Raw genomic sequence first — 15813 nt, 5'->3', positions numbered from 1 at the left:
GGCCACAAAACCAGCTTCCACCCTTCTGGCCCACCAGGGAAATACCCGGTGCCCGCTACGACCAGTCCGGTCCTGAATTCTGGGTGTAAACCGTTGTTTGGGTCATTTCTGTACTTAGTGCATGGCTGCCCCCCTTCCTACATGATACTGGTTGCTGGCACCTCAGACTTTGCTGTTGACCATGTCTGGATTAAACAGCAAATCTGCCTCCGCCTGTCCTGTCTTTTTCTGTGTAGAGATCTACAACCTGTCTGCAGAGTCTCAGCACATGTAAACATATGTTTTAGTAGTAAAAGCTCGTCATAAGCACAGCTCCACTGTGCCTCATGACGAGCTGAGCTCGTCATGAGCATTGAAGGGGTTAAAACTAATTTGCCCATTATGATGCTGCCCGGAAAGGCTCTGACTATCGGTCAGAGCCTTTCCGGGCCGCATCTCGGTTTAATTTCCAACCGCCGCATTACAATGGTGGCAGTCAGAAACTAATTTTTTTGGAAAACGGAATGAGCACACCGGGTTATGTGTACTAGTAATTCATGAGTAAATTAGACATGTATTTTATAATAACTCATTTTCCACTCATAAAGATCTGATTGATGTTATTTATTCTTTATGCATCTTTGATATCTCTTCTTTTTAGTTATGTTTATAGTTTTTCTTATTTTCTTTCTTTTTTTCCTATTTTATCCTTTTCATATATATATACTTTCACTTTTTTAGTTTACAAAAACATTTTTACATACAAAACATTAGGATAGTTTCACATAAAATCTATATCCTTTAAAACAACATCATTCCTGTTTGAAACTTAATATAAACGCAGAAATAGTTCCTTCAACGCGTTTCGGCCGTCGCCTTCCTCAGGAAATCTGCCTTGTTCTTTGCTATACCCGTGGCTAAAATGATGAAAAAGCGATACTTTAGTATTCATCTTCTGTACAAATTTATTTTAATTTTCATGTCTAACTTTTACTTCATTGTGTTGTATCTCTATAAAAAATTATATCCATATCATTTACATCTGTGCAAGTCCCTAAGTGATCAGTAAGCCTACTGTGGCTAGGTGCTGTCATATCTACATACTTATGCATTTTTATAGATGGTTTTCATATGCATAATAATCATCTACTTCATTTTCTTTGTATTATTCCATACAACAGGTATATTTCTGTCTGATTTGCATTTTTTTTGACTCATTACTCATCATAGTGTGGCCTATTGCTTGCAGATGGGAGCTTCTAGGTTGAAGAACAAGACTTATCTGGTGTCTAAGGAGCCCTGGGTTAGTTACCCCATTGGATGTAGAGATAAAACATCAAGATCAGTCACTAATAGTGGACCTGTTTGTCAAGCCAACTTCAAAAAACACATTACTCCATTATGATAGCTTTCACCCGACAATACAAAAAAATCGCGTGCCATTTGGAGAATTTTTAAGGCTAAGGCGCAACTGCACTAACATACAGGATTATGACACCAGAGCAACAGCAATGAAAGAAAAGTTCTTGTCCAGAGGGTACCCCAAGAAACTAGTAAGAGACTCATTTAAAAGAGCCCGGTTTTTCGACCGCCAAACTCTGTTACAACCCAAAACAGAGAAAAACACTCCCCAATTAGTTTTCGTCACCAAGCATTCAAGCATTAACGAAAGAATCAGACAGACAGTGAGTGCCAACTGGCACATACTAAATGTAAATGTCCTCAAGCAAGATAGACTGCCCAAACCTATCTTTGCATACAAAAGAAATAAAACACTAAAAGACCATATAGTAAGATCAAGGATGGCAATCAAAACTGACCCTAAGCAACAAGCATTGACAAATCTGGAACCAGTAGTGGGTAACTACAGATGCTCCACTTGTAAATCATGTGGATCTGCCATAGAGGGAACAAGCCTGACGTTTAACAAGCAACAAATACAGCCAGCCGACCTAAACAACTGCAGAAGCGCAAATGTAGTCTACCTTATCATCTGCCCTTGTGGCAAAGGCTACGTAGGTCAAACAGGAAGAGCCCTCAACGTCAGATTAACTGAGCACAGATCAGCTATAAGAACAAGGAAACTGGCTGCCCCTATGGTCAGTCACTTTGTAGAAGAAGAATATACGCCTGATGATATAACATGGTACATTCTAGAAAGAATACATCCAAGAGCAGGATATGATCAAGACAAAATACGCAAAATGAGAGAGGTTTATTGGATTTTTGTGTTGGGGACTGCCATTAGTGGATTGAATGCTGAAATTCCATGGGAGCAAGCAATCTTATGATAGTTGTTGATATAAGATCAAGAAATCATAAGGAGTAGTAACTAGAAAGAAGAGAGTAAGAATACAGAAATTGTACATTTAGCCTATACATGGAACCATAACAGTACAAAATGTGTAGTAGGTTTGGATGTAACACTGTGGATGCCCTACATTGCCTGCAGATGGCAGTATTCCACCTGAATAAATATCCCTTTACTGCCCTGTTATCTACACATAAAACAAAAAGCACCAAATACATTTGGCTTTAAAATAAAATAAATTGACTGAATCTCTTAGGTGCAGAACACAAATGATAAAGAGTTCACTCCTAGCAAAAACATCCGACGTTATCAGTATAATAAGAACAATTCCACTTTAAATCTTTCAGATCAAGTCCTTCGAAAAACACCATTCGAACATAACATGGAATTAGCTAGGGCAAATGCAGTGACAAATGGAGCCAGAAAACAGATCCAGTGCCGTAATATTTAGGGCAATATGGCGGAAATATTAGCGTAAATATGCCAGGTTATAAAAATCGGCAAAACCATACCAACACTAAATCCGGCGATAAAGCTCGGTATACACGTAAGTGTGGACGCCAGACAAAAAATTAAACTCATAAGATGTAAAACACAAATTACAAAGAATTCAATCTTTGTTAAACACACCCCATTTTTATATGAAGCAAGATCCCCTTTTTTAATTTCGTAAATTTGGGCCGTTAAAAAAACCCATCATAGAATAAAGTTAAATAGTTACGATAAACGTAGTAACTAATTCACGGACAGTCAACACACAGACCCAGCGCTTTAAGAACTAGAGCAAGATGGCGGATCCATTATCTCGGAAAAGACAAGTAAACAGTATAGGCAACACCATCCCGATCCGTAATCTCGCGAGAGGGTGCATCAAGTCCGTAATTTTGGCGCCAGATATCCCGCTATATAAAGGCCTGAGCTCACAATCGCTTTAGAGACCCGTTCCTGAACTGGTGGCTCATCGAGGACCTCTCTCGTTTAAATATCAGGTATGTCACGCGCACATGAAAGGACAGAGACGTTAGAAACTTTTAATGAAGCATATGGCTTCAAAGATAGACAGCTAAATCTATACCCTCTTTCCCCTTCTTCATGACAGATGACTTTAAAGAAGTAAAATCCTGGATTATCTAGAAGTAAATTTTGTTAAGCTGGCCCAACAAATAAAAGTAAACAACTTTCTCTTCTTAAGGTAAGGGTTGTGTCATGGTAAAAAGAACTTAACATACCGATTTAAAAGTCGAAAATCCGATTTAATATGACTTTACTGTGCCTCTTTTCATAGGTCAGATATCAGTGTTATTCTGAATACAGACCTTCACAGCTTTATGGGTAACCGGAAATTAAAACAGACTATAACCGAAAAAGGCAGTATATTTGACGGATTAATCTGACTATATAAAGGTAAATCATGCCAGATTGTAATAAGGGATATGATGTGTCATTGGATATCCTAAAACAAATAGAACTCTATGTCCTTGTGTCCTCCTATGCAGGAAGTGACCTTTGCACCCAGAACACTCCATTGGATAAAACAGAGGTAGTGTTGTCACTTTGGACACAAGACGGAGATACACCCTTTCACAGTCAACGACAACCTACTCGAGGTAACTCAGGCAGCGAAATAGAAATATAACAAACTTTTAGCAAAGAAAAAGGCATTGACAGACGCATCCAACCTTCTTTCAGATACAAAGGCCCGGTTCCATGCTAAATCTCGTACAATTGCTACAAATAAATCTATTGGAAGCCAAGACGTCCTTATAAATAAGGTAGCACAAATGTTACTATTTTTACTAACGTTATGTTTAGTAAAACGGGACACACTTTTAAGGGAAGAATTTTTTCCCAATGGGGTAACTAACCCTGGGCTCCTTAGACACCAGATAAGTCTTGTTCTTCAACCTAGAAGCTCCCATCTGCAAGCAATAGGCCACACTATGATGTGTAATGAGTCAATTTTTTTTTAAATCAGACAGAAATATACCTGTTGTATGGAATAATACAAAGAAAATGAAGTAGATGATTATTATGCATATGGAAACCATCTATAAAAATGCATAAGTATGTAGATAAGACAGCACCTAGCCACAGTAGGCTTACTGATCACTTAGGGACTTGCACAGATGTAAATGATATGGATATAATTTTTTATAGAGATACAACACAATGAAGTAAATGTTAGACATGAAAATTAAAATAAATTTGTACAGAAGATGAATACTAAAGTATCGCTTTTTCATCATTTTAGCCACGGGTATAGCAAAGAACAAGGCAGATTTCCTGAGGAAGGCGACGGCCGAAACGCGTTGAAGGAACTATTTCTGCGTTTATATTAAGTTTCAAACAGGAATGATGTTGTTTTAAAGGATATAGGTTTTATGTGAAACTATCCTAATGTTTTGTATGTAAAAAAATTTTTTGTAAACTAAAAAAGTGAAAGTATATATATGAAAAGGATAAAATAGGAAAAAAAGAAAGAAAATAAGAAAAACTATAAACATAACTAAAAAGAAGAGATATCAAAGATGCATAAAGAATAAATAACATCAATCAGATCTTTATGAGTGGAAAATGAGTTATTATAAAATACATGTCTAATTTACTCATGAATTACTAGTACACATAACCCGGTGTGCTCATTCCGTTTTCCAAAAAAATACTTTACCTTGCTAGGGTTCATCCTTTAAGGAAGGGGCCCCACTTTTCCCACAAAGGCAGTCAGAAACTAAACCACCCGGTCATTCCGGATGGCTTCTGATGGTCTCAAGTAGCTCATTGGCCAGTCAGAGGCTGGCCCATAATCCCAAAAGACAGCTTTCCACCCTTAAGACTTGGGATTGCTATACTTCGTCTCTGGCAGGCTTTCCGTGTTGGGCGTCCGACATGGAAAGCTTATCGGAGAGCGAGTATTGCCTTTGCGGCCTCCGGTTGAGGGCCATGGGGGCACCTATGGTGCCCCCCCTGTTCATTCATGCCCTGTGTGGCAGGCACCCTGAGGTGCCTGCCACACAGTGCAGGGTTGAACACAGACTCCCATTCCTGTATGGGAGCTTGTGCTACAGTCTGTTTACAACTGTAACATGAGCGCCCATAGAGGAATGGGAGGCAGTCGCATCATGATGAGGCTGTCGGGACGGCGGACCGGAGTTCAGTCTGTCCCGTTTCAAGATGTCCACCGTAATAGGCGCTTAAATTGGACTGGAAACAGACTAGTAAATAGGAACTCCTTTGCTCCCCAGATATATGGAACTTACGTAAACATTTGTGAAATTGGAGTCAAAATAACACATGCATTTTATCCAACTTTAGTGAGACTGTGGTGAGAATAGTAAATGTGAGCCCCTGCCTAAATATATGCACTTTCCCAAATGTTTCTGGCACTAGAGATAGAATAGTGAATGCAACCCTTCCTCAAATATAGTCTGAGTCCCCCCCACCCCTATATATAAGTTCTTTCCTCAATGTTTGTGAGACTGGAGTCACTATCCAAATATATTTGGGACCAAAGTTAAAATGGTAGATCTAACCCACCCAAATATAAACACTACACTGTTTGGGGAACTGAATTTAAAATAGTAAAGCTGAGTCCCCTTGGCCCCCAAACATATCCACTGTCAGTAATGTTTTTGGTATTGGAGTTATACTAGTATAATTTGCCTCTTTAATTATGTGGTTTACTAAATATTTGTGGAAGTGGAGTTAGTATAAAACAATGTTTTAAAAAACGAATTATTTTAAACGAGGTAACAGTATTTATGTTGTTATATCAATCCATATTTTTTTGTTTTAAAATGTTTGTAAAATTCAAAATAGCATAGACCCCAGAAATCCCCAAATTAATCTGTGCCCATCCCCTAGTAGCTTGGCACTGACCAGCCAGGCTTAACATGAAGGTAATGTGTTAAGTATTGGTGCAACACTTTAAACAGTAAAAACTGTGAAAATACCACATAAAAAGATCCCACACCAGTTTAGAAAAATGGAGATTACTTTAATAAATAAAACAAGACCAAAACGGCAAAAATCCAACTCAAGTACTTCATTTTTAAAGAATAAACTGTAAAATAGTGCTTAGGAGCAACTAGCACTTACTTTGGATATCTGGTCACCCCGAGTAGGGACAAAGTCAAAAGTTCAGGCCAACCACGTTTGAGGGTGGGCCAGCTAATGGGACCAAGGTTGAACAAAAGTACCTTGATCCTGGTTGCGTCTACTTTGACGAATGTGTGGTGCAGTCAGTGTCAATTCACGCAGTGGCGGTGATAGGCTTGTCCTGATCCACGCAGCAGCAGCGATATGTTGGCTCCTATACACACAGGGTTGGTGTTATTGTTGAGGCTACCATGAATGGAGATGCAAAAACCTTACACCGGGTTATAGTGTTGTGCAGCGGTAGTGCTAAGGTGATGCGTTAGGGTCGATATACGCAGCAGAGGCAATGCACTGGTTTTGGTCAAGCAACAGATCGATGCGCTGGATCTGATCCATGCAACAGGAGCAATGCACTGGTTCTGCTCCATGCAACAGAGCAGATGCACCAGTTTGAGAGACGATGCTTGGATTTTGCTGTAGCAAGCACCTGAGACCTTACTGCCAAGGGTAGGACCACTTGACAGGGCAAACGCCCAGATGGCACAGTCTAGGTGCAGAAGCAGGTAAGTTAGAAGCATTTTGCATCCCTGAGACTTCAGGTCAGGAGGCCAGCCAACTAGTCTTTGCAGTCACTTTTGGTTCTGGGTTCAAATGATGCAGGTCCAGTCCTTTGCACCCAAGCCAGGAGGACAGCAGGCAGCAGGCCAAAAGAGCAGGGCAGCAGTTCTTACAAAGCAGCAGTCCAGCAGAGTGGCAGTCCTTTAGCAGCAAAATAGTCCTTCTTCATGGAAGACTATCCACAGGTCCAGAAGTGTCCTGAAGAAGTAGGGGTTGAGGTCCAGTTATTATACCCATCTTTGAGACAACACAGCATTGTATTTTAAGAAGATTTATTGAGGAAGTCAGATCAATACAACAGACTCCAGGCAGACCAGAATCAACTGTCCCCCCATGGAATCCCAAAGTGCCCATGACAACAGCATTAGAATGCTGTGATGTACATTGGAATGGCAGCAGTTCTAAAGTACTAACTTAATACAGCATTTTCCTTTCATAAAATAACATAAAAGTTATATAAACTACATTTTAGACACTATGCAGGACCTCAGAATGACCATCTGGGCCATATTGCACGTTTCAACAATATTTGTGCATCACTGGATCTGCCATTAAACTAGAGGTTATAAAACCTGTATTGCATACATCCTATAAACCTATGTATAAAACTACACATATCACCTTCAGCGCGGCGCGAATTTTCGCGCTGTGCTGAAGGTTCGGAAAACGGGCGTGGTCATGACGGAACGGTTCCGTCATCGGCACAGCCCAACTGACGCTGATGACGGAACCGTTCCGTCATAAGCATCGAAGAGGTTAAAGAACTACCCACACATGTAGTCATCAAATTTCTTTGGTATAATTTTGGTATCAACACTTTGTCTCTCATTTCTCTGATTTTGTCCTCTTCATTAGTTTTTACACCTTATTTGATGCACCTGTTCCACATTTCAGCCTCAATTTGAGGAGGTGACTTTCCGTGTGTTCCACCATTTGCCACCTTCCACTCAAACCATGCTACCTCGCACATCCAACACCTTCTTGGGACTGGATCATTTTGAATCACCCTTCCTGACACCTCCTACAACTCACACTCTAACCCATTCTCCATTCTTATACTCTTTCCTTCTCAAACCTGTGTTATTTTTATGTGTGTACTCATCTTGATATTTCTTCCCCCTTTTTGTTAAAGCTTGCTTGTTCAAGCTTCCAGTGTTCATTCTATTCATCCACGCAGTGACACGCGCCATGCACCCCACTCTTCCTTTTGACAAAAAAATGTAGTTTATTTAGTTATCAAATGTGGAGTTGTACTGTAACTGCATAACATATTTGTTATGTCTATCTCCCAAATGTAAACCCAGGACTTGGTTCGATCGTACGACTAAAGCATTTTCACTGGAATTATACACTGACGTTTCGTGATGTCTAATTCCCTTGTGTTTGAGAAATGATTCAAACCTTTCACTGGCAAATTGTGGTCCTCTATCTAACACCACAACTTCCAGACAGCCCTTTCTTTGAAAGACTTATTCACAAAATGCTACAATATTGTGGGATATAATATCCTTGACAAAAGCTACATGAGGCCATTTGAATAATATCTAATAAGACTTAAAGCAAATCAACAGTCAAGCCCCAAGCACTCAAAAGGTTCACAAATATCAATTGCAATCTTTTCCCAAGGCCCGTCCAGAAACGTAATTGGAGTGACAGGTGTTTCTGATGCTGTAGGAAGGGGGAGGCTCTAGTTGGCGCAGTGGCGACACTAGCGACAAGCAGGGACTCTCTCTTCCTCGTCAGGGCTGAGGGTTACCTTCCAGACAACCTCTGCTTACCCTCTAGGTAGTGTGGCTTAAGCAGTCGTAGGCTAATCTTTGGGGCACATAGGGTTAAACACTTGCAATATTACACCGTCACAACCAACCCACCACACAATGAGACCAAACTGTATTCTTTGAAAATATATCTCTTTATATAAACTTCAAGCAGGCAAGTGAGTACAGTTATCAGACTTTTCAAATAGCGGTTCCAAGTTACTTAGTTCAAGTTGCCACAGTTCTTTCGAGCAATAAGTGTTCTTTTAGGGCCTTCTGGCCGGTTCAACAAAGTTCTTGTGGAGCAGGCGGCTTCCAGGGGAGCTGTCCCACGTCGCGTTGCCTTCCCGGGGTCGCTGGTCGTTGCGGCTCTCAGCCGAGCAGGTCACGGGTCATCCGGGGCAGCGGTGCTCTGTGGCGGCAGGGTCCTTTCCTCGTTGTTCGCTCCGACCCTGTAGGCGGCGGCTGTGTGGTGGCGGTAAGTGGCAGTACGGTCCCCAAGTGCAGGACGTACCCAGCCAAGTGCCGGTGCAGCTGTGCGCTCACAGCTGAGCTGTCGGGCAAGTTACCGACCCAGAGGACTCTCACAGGGCGACTGTCCGTCTTTGCAAGTGGATTGGCTGCTCGTGGTGCAGTCAACTCGAGAGCTCGGACCGGACGGGTCCTCCTTCGCTTTGCTCTCGGGCTCCCGGTGCAGTTGCGGTCACGGTGTTCGGGCCAGCGGCGGCTGGTCCTCACTTTGCTTTCGCGGTTGCTTTGGGCCCCGGTCACGGTGGTCAGGTGGATGTCGTTGCCTTGGAGGAGATTCCTCCGTCGGTACTGCAGCGATAAGCAGCACACACAGTCGCTTTCTTCAGGGTGTAGCGCCCACTGGTCCTGGGGCGCTGGTCAGGGGGCAAGTTCAGAGCAAGCCCTTGGAGATCGTTTCAGCAGAGTTTGGCACAAAGTCTTGTCAAGCAAAAGTCTTCTCGTAGTCTTTCCTTTTTCCTCTCCTTCGGCAGCAAGGCACCAGACACAGGCAAGAGACCGTACCCTTCCTTGTCCTTCACGGTCCTTCTCGTCGGGCAGAGTTCCTTCTGTAGCCCAAACTGGATCTAACTTTCAAGGAGCAGTGCTCCTTCTTTTATACGGTATTTCTTTTGTTCTCGCAGGCCAGGGGGGCCTTTGCATAGCCACTTTCAGTCCTTGAGTACTCTGGTGGGTGTACTCCGGCTTCTGCTTTCAGTGTGAGGGGCAAGCGCATCAGACGCCCCACAGGAGGTGGAGCCACCATTGTGTGGACAGGGGCAGCCAGAAGCACCTTGTTGATGGGGCTTCGCCCGTCCTGGGCCAGGTGTCGGCTGAGTCATCAGTCGCTCCCCAGGAGGGTGGAGCCAGCATTGTGGTGGTAGAGCACAGCAAGATCCAGAGTCAAGAGCCACTCCTACCTCCCACTAAGGTGTAATCTGCGCATTCACCACCTGTCATCCCCCCAGCCCTGTCACTCACACATCCCAGACAGTCAGATACACATACCAGCAGAGGCGGCTGAAATGGTTAGGCAAGCAAATGCTAACTTTCTAAAAGTAGCATTTGCAAACCCAGGATACTAAAATAAACTTGACTACAAGAAATACTTTATCATCCTGAGTTCAGGCATACTAAACACGACTCGCTACCATGCTCCCTGAGCCTGCGGGGATTATAGGGAGTAATAATTCCAGCAGCTCAGTCTGGCCTAATGGGAGCAGGTAGCCTTCAATAGTGAAATACGATTTTGGTTGTAAGTCACTACTAGGACATGCCACACACATCAGGGCTTGTCCCACCTTACACCTACAACGCACCCTGCCCGTAGGCCTACCATAGGGGTGACTAATATGTGGTCAAGGGAAGGTTCGGGCTGGCAAGTGGGTGCACTTGCCCAGCTAGCGTGACAGTACGAGACCGCACGCGGGTTCTGCGGTCGCAGTTCCCAGACACATCTTTACGGCTGCTTCGGTGGGTGGCGCAACCAGCGCTGCAGGCCCACTAGCAGTATTGGCATCTACAAGCCCCGGCACTCCTAGTGCACTTTACTAGGGACTAACAGTAAATCCAATGAACCAATCATGGATACCAATCGCATGTACAATTTACAGTAGGGAGCACTTGCACTGCGGCACGCGTTGGCGTGATCGGTGCCAGGGCGGTGTTCCACCGTAAAGTCCATACTCTGTAGAGAAATGGACCACCTCAACAGTTTCGGGTTCTCACCCCTCATTTGCATCAACCATCTGAGGAGCCTGTGGTCCGTCTGAACTCGGAAGTGAGACCCAAACAAGTAGGGTCTTAGCTTCTTCAGCGCCCAGACCACAGCAAATGCTTCACGCTCTATTGCACTCCACCTACTTTCCCGTGGAAGTAACCTCCTACTTATGAAGGCTACGGGTTGGTCAAAGCCCTCATCAGTCATCTGTGAAAGAACAGCCCCTACACCATGCTCTGAAGCGTCTGTTTGCACTATGAATTCCTTGGAGAAATCAGGAGCCAGGAGCACGGGCGCCGTGCACATGGCAGTCTTCAGGGTGTCAAAAGCCTTCTGACAGGTGTCAGTCCAAATCACATTCCTGGGCTGCTTCTTCGAAGTCAGCTCTGTCAAGGGGGTCACAATCGTGCCATAGCCCTTGACAAACCTCCTGTAATACCCAGTGAGCCCCAGGAAGGCTCTCACCGCAGTCTGGGTCTTGGGGGGTTCCCAAGCCAGGATGGTCTCAATTTTGGGTTGCAAGGGTGCTACCTTGCCACTCCCCACTTGGTGTCCCAAGTACGCCACTGAACCCTGCCCAATCTGGCACTTGCTTGCCTTGATTGTGAGGCCTTCTCTGCGCAGGGCCATCAACACTTCCCAGAGGTGTCGCAGGTGTTCTGGCCAGGTGCCACTGAACACCGCGATGTCATCCAGGTAGGCGGCACTGAACTCGTCCAGCCCAGCCAACACCTGGTTGACCAATCTCTGAAAGGTGGCAGGGGCGTTCTTCATCCCAAATGGCATAACCCGGAACTGGAAATGCCCATCTGGTGTCGAGAATGCCGACCTCTCCTTTGCCCCATCGGTCAAGGCGATCTGCCAGTACCCAGACGTCAAATCAAACGTACTGAGGAACCGGGCAGCCCCCAGCCGATCAATGAGCTCATCAGCTCTGGGGATGGGGTGCGCGTCAGTCTTCGTGACTGAATTGAGTCCTCTGTAGTCCACACAGAACCGGAGTTCGGGTGTGGCTCCCGGCGCAGCAGCCTTTGGGACCAAGACCACGGGCTGGACCAAGGACTGCTGGAAGACTCAACCACCCCAAGGGCAAGCATCTTGGAGACCTCCTCCTTGATGCAGGCCCGGACCCTGTCAGTCACTCTGTAAGCCTTATGCTTCACAGGTAAGCTGTCTCCAGTGTCCACATCATGGACGCACCAGTCTGTGACACTCGGAACCAGGGAGAACAGATCTGGAAACTGCCCCAGTAGCTGGCGGCAGTCTTCCTGTTGTTCGGGGGTCAGGGTGGGTGAGAGGTTAACTCCATCCACTGACCCGTCTTTCTCACAGGCCACTAAGAGGTCAGGAAGAGGCTCCGACTCCTCCTCCATTCCGTCATCAGTTGCCAACAACATGCCCACTTCGGACCTTCGTAAGTGGGGCTTGAGGCGGTTGACATGTAGAACCCTTAAAGGGTTCCTGGGCGTCTTCATGTCCACCAAGTATGTCACTGGGCTCTTGCGCTCCACAACCTCAAATGGGCCTGTCCACTTATCCTGAAGGGCACAGGGCTCCACTGGGGCCAGGACATACACCTCTTGTCCAGGCTGAAGCTCGACCAGAGTGGCATTCTGGTCGTACCACCGCTTCATCTCCTCCTGGCTCGCTTCCAGATTTGCCTCGGCAAGTTGTCTGAAGCGTCTGGTTTGGTTTCTGAAGGCCAGCATGTAGCTATATACATTCTGGGGAGGTTTCCTGGGAGATTGCTCCCAGCCTTCCTTTACCAAACTCAGTGGTCCTCTCACGGGGTGATCGTACAGTAGCTCAAAGGGGCTGAACCCTAGGGACTTCTGTGGTACCTCGCGATATGCAAAGAGCAGGCATGGTAAGAGGACGTCCCACTTACGCCTCATTGGACCTTCTAGGCCCATGATCATGCCTTTCAGGGTTCGGTTGAATCTCTCAACCAACCCGTTACCTTGGGGATGGTAAGGCGTGGTGAACTTGTACGTTACGCCACACTCTTGCCAAAGGGACTTCATGTACTTGGATATGAAGTTGGTCCCCCTGTCGCTCACCACCTCTAGAGGGAATCCTACTCGTGAGAAAATTCCCATCAGTGCACGTCCCACCACGGGGGCCGTCACTGTCCTCAGAGGGATAGCTTCAGGGTACCGGGTGGCATGATCCACCAAGACCAGGATGAACCTGTTGCCCATGGCTGTCTTGGGGTCCAGAGGCCCAACAATGTCAATACCCACTCGCTGGAATGGCGTACCGACCACAGGGAAGGGTTGGAGGGGAGCCTTGTTCTTCCCTCCGGTCTTCCCACTTGCCTGGCAAGTCGGACAGGTTCTACAATGAGCGTCTGAGCTCTTGTGCATTTGGGGCCAGTAAAAGTGGGTGACAAGCCTGTCATAGGTCTTGTCCATCCCCAAATGTCCTGCTAAAGGCACATCATGAGCCAGACCCAGTAGGAAGGCTCTGAACTTCTGGGGTACCACCAGCACACGGGCTGACCCAGGTTCAGCAGCCTTAGGCTCTGAATACAGGAGGTCGTTCTCCCAGTACACATAATGTGTTTTGGCCTGAACACCATTGGCCTGGTCTGCAGCCTGCTGCCGCATACCCACGAGAGAAGGGCATTCTTTCTGCTCCTTGCAGAATTCCTCCCTGGAGGGTCCTCCTTCTTGCTGCCAATGGGTCAGCTCAGGCAGGTCCCCCAGTTCGGCGATCTGTTCCCCTGTAGGCTCCAGGGCATCCCCCTCAAGGTCTGCTTCCTCCTGGACCGTGGGAACTTCAGGGGCCGGTTTCCCGCACCCCCTGTGCCTTCTCCCTACGGCCGGTTCCTGGGCCTCTCCTTCAGGCCCCAGGACCTCTTGATCACCCCTACTGGCTGCCATTGACCGGGTGGTCACGCACGCCCAGTCAGGCAGACCCACCATCCGCAGGTGAGTCGTTTTCTCCACCTTTTCCCAAGGGGAGTGCTCCAAGTCATTCCCTAGCAAACAGTCAACAGGCATGGTTTTCCTTACACAGACCTGCAGAGTACCAGAGACCCCCCCCACTCGAAGGGAACTTGAGCCATCGGACACTGACTCTCTGAATTATCAGCGTTGATAACCCTACAGTAGGCATGGGGTACAACCTGCTCTTGAGACACCAGGTGCTGCCTCACTGCAGTCACACTGGCTCCTGTGTCTCTAAGAGCCTCAGCTTCCTTGCCATTGATGATCACCACCTGCCCATATTTCTTAGTGTTCGAGGGCAGGTAGTTCGTAGGGATCATCTCACTGTCTCCTAGCGAGACCAGGGTCATGTGAACGGGATCTCCACCCCCCGGGACCATCACTTCTTCTCCTAAGTGAACACTAGTCACTTGACGGGGCGGAGCACCAGTGGGTGCGGGTTTTCCAAACAGGCGACACTTGGGGTCACTGGATATGTGCCCAGGCTCGCCACATTTGTAACAATTGAAGGGCCCCTTTGGAACAGGTTTACCTGTCGGGCCCCATTCTGCTTCGGGGTTGGGGGAGGCTGAGAACCTTGCTGCTGGTTCCCCTGGGAACTACCTTGGGGGCCTTTTTGGAACCCTTTCTGTTTTCCCCCCTTGTCCCCCCCACTCTTCTGCTGGGGACCCTGCCCACCCTTGGCGAAGTCTCCCGCGGGACCCTTGTGGACCCTGGTGCTGAGCCAGCGGTCCGCCTCCTCAGCAAGCTTCCTCGGGTTGGACAGCTTGCTATCGATCAGGTGTTGGCGTAACTCAGGAAAACAGTGATCAGACAAGTGCTCCCATGCAATTAAATCAAAGAGACCTTGAAAATCATTCACTTTGCTACCCTTCACCCAACCATCCAGTGCTCTGCAAAAGTAAGTCACATACTCCACATACGTATTCCCAGGCCGCTTAGTACATCCCCTAAACTTCTGTCTATACATTTCAGGGGTAAGCCCGTACCTGTTCATTAAAGCTTCTTTCATGTGGGAATAGGATCTCTGATTTTCAACGGGCAAATCTAGCAAAGTATCTCGCCCTTCGCTAAGGAACCTTCCCCACAACCCCACTCCCCAATCCTTGTCAGGGACCCGGTGGGAGGACATGGCTACCTCGTATGCCCTAAACCACTGTCCTATGTCATCCCCCTTAAAGAACTCCTTAACTACGTCCTTCGGGATGTGCACTCTTGACTCTACCTGCACTGGTGATGTGCTGCCACCAGAGGGAGGACGATCCAAGCCTCTCTCCTTCAGACTCATCTCCCTCATTTTCACTTCGTAATCCATTTGGTGCTTTCGCTCTTCCAGCGCCATTCTTTTTGTTTCAAGCTCCAGTTGGATTTTTAATTCTGCCAGCTTTCTCTCGTGATTCCTTGTTTCTTTCCTATCTGCCAGCTCCTCTGGCGACAGGCCTTTACCAAAGCTGTGCACGCTGTCTTGCCTTTCGAGATCCACCAGATCCCCAAGTGCATTCTGCTCCTCCGTTGCAACTTGCTCCGCGAGGGCGTCTTGATCTTTGGGGCCTTTCTGGACTCTACCCAGGCTTTCAGGGCCTTGTAGAGCTCTGGCTTATTCCTGCAACCAGCGTGCGGAACCTTGAGTTTCCTGCAAAAAAACTTAAGTTCCGTTCGGGAGTACGTATCCAGCTTCGCGGCGTCCCACTCGACCTCCAACACCTCCGAGGTCGTGGACTCCGCTCCATCCAGGCTCTTCGCGCCCGGCATGGTTCTCACACTCGGAATCTTCTTTTCGGCAAAATTCAAAAGCAAAGTCTGTGGCTAAGTAACTGGACTGTAATCACTGTGCAATGGTCAGAAGCTCAGGTATAAATATTGCAAATGTAGATT

This window comes from Lissotriton vulgaris, chromosome 7 (genome assembly GCF_964263255.1).
Source record: "Lissotriton vulgaris chromosome 7, aLisVul1.2, whole genome shotgun sequence".
Classification (NCBI taxonomy): domain Eukaryota; kingdom Metazoa; phylum Chordata; class Amphibia; order Caudata; family Salamandridae; genus Lissotriton; species Lissotriton vulgaris.
The sequence above is the reverse complement of the archived record's forward strand: the minus strand, read 5'-3'. Positions refer to the sequence as shown.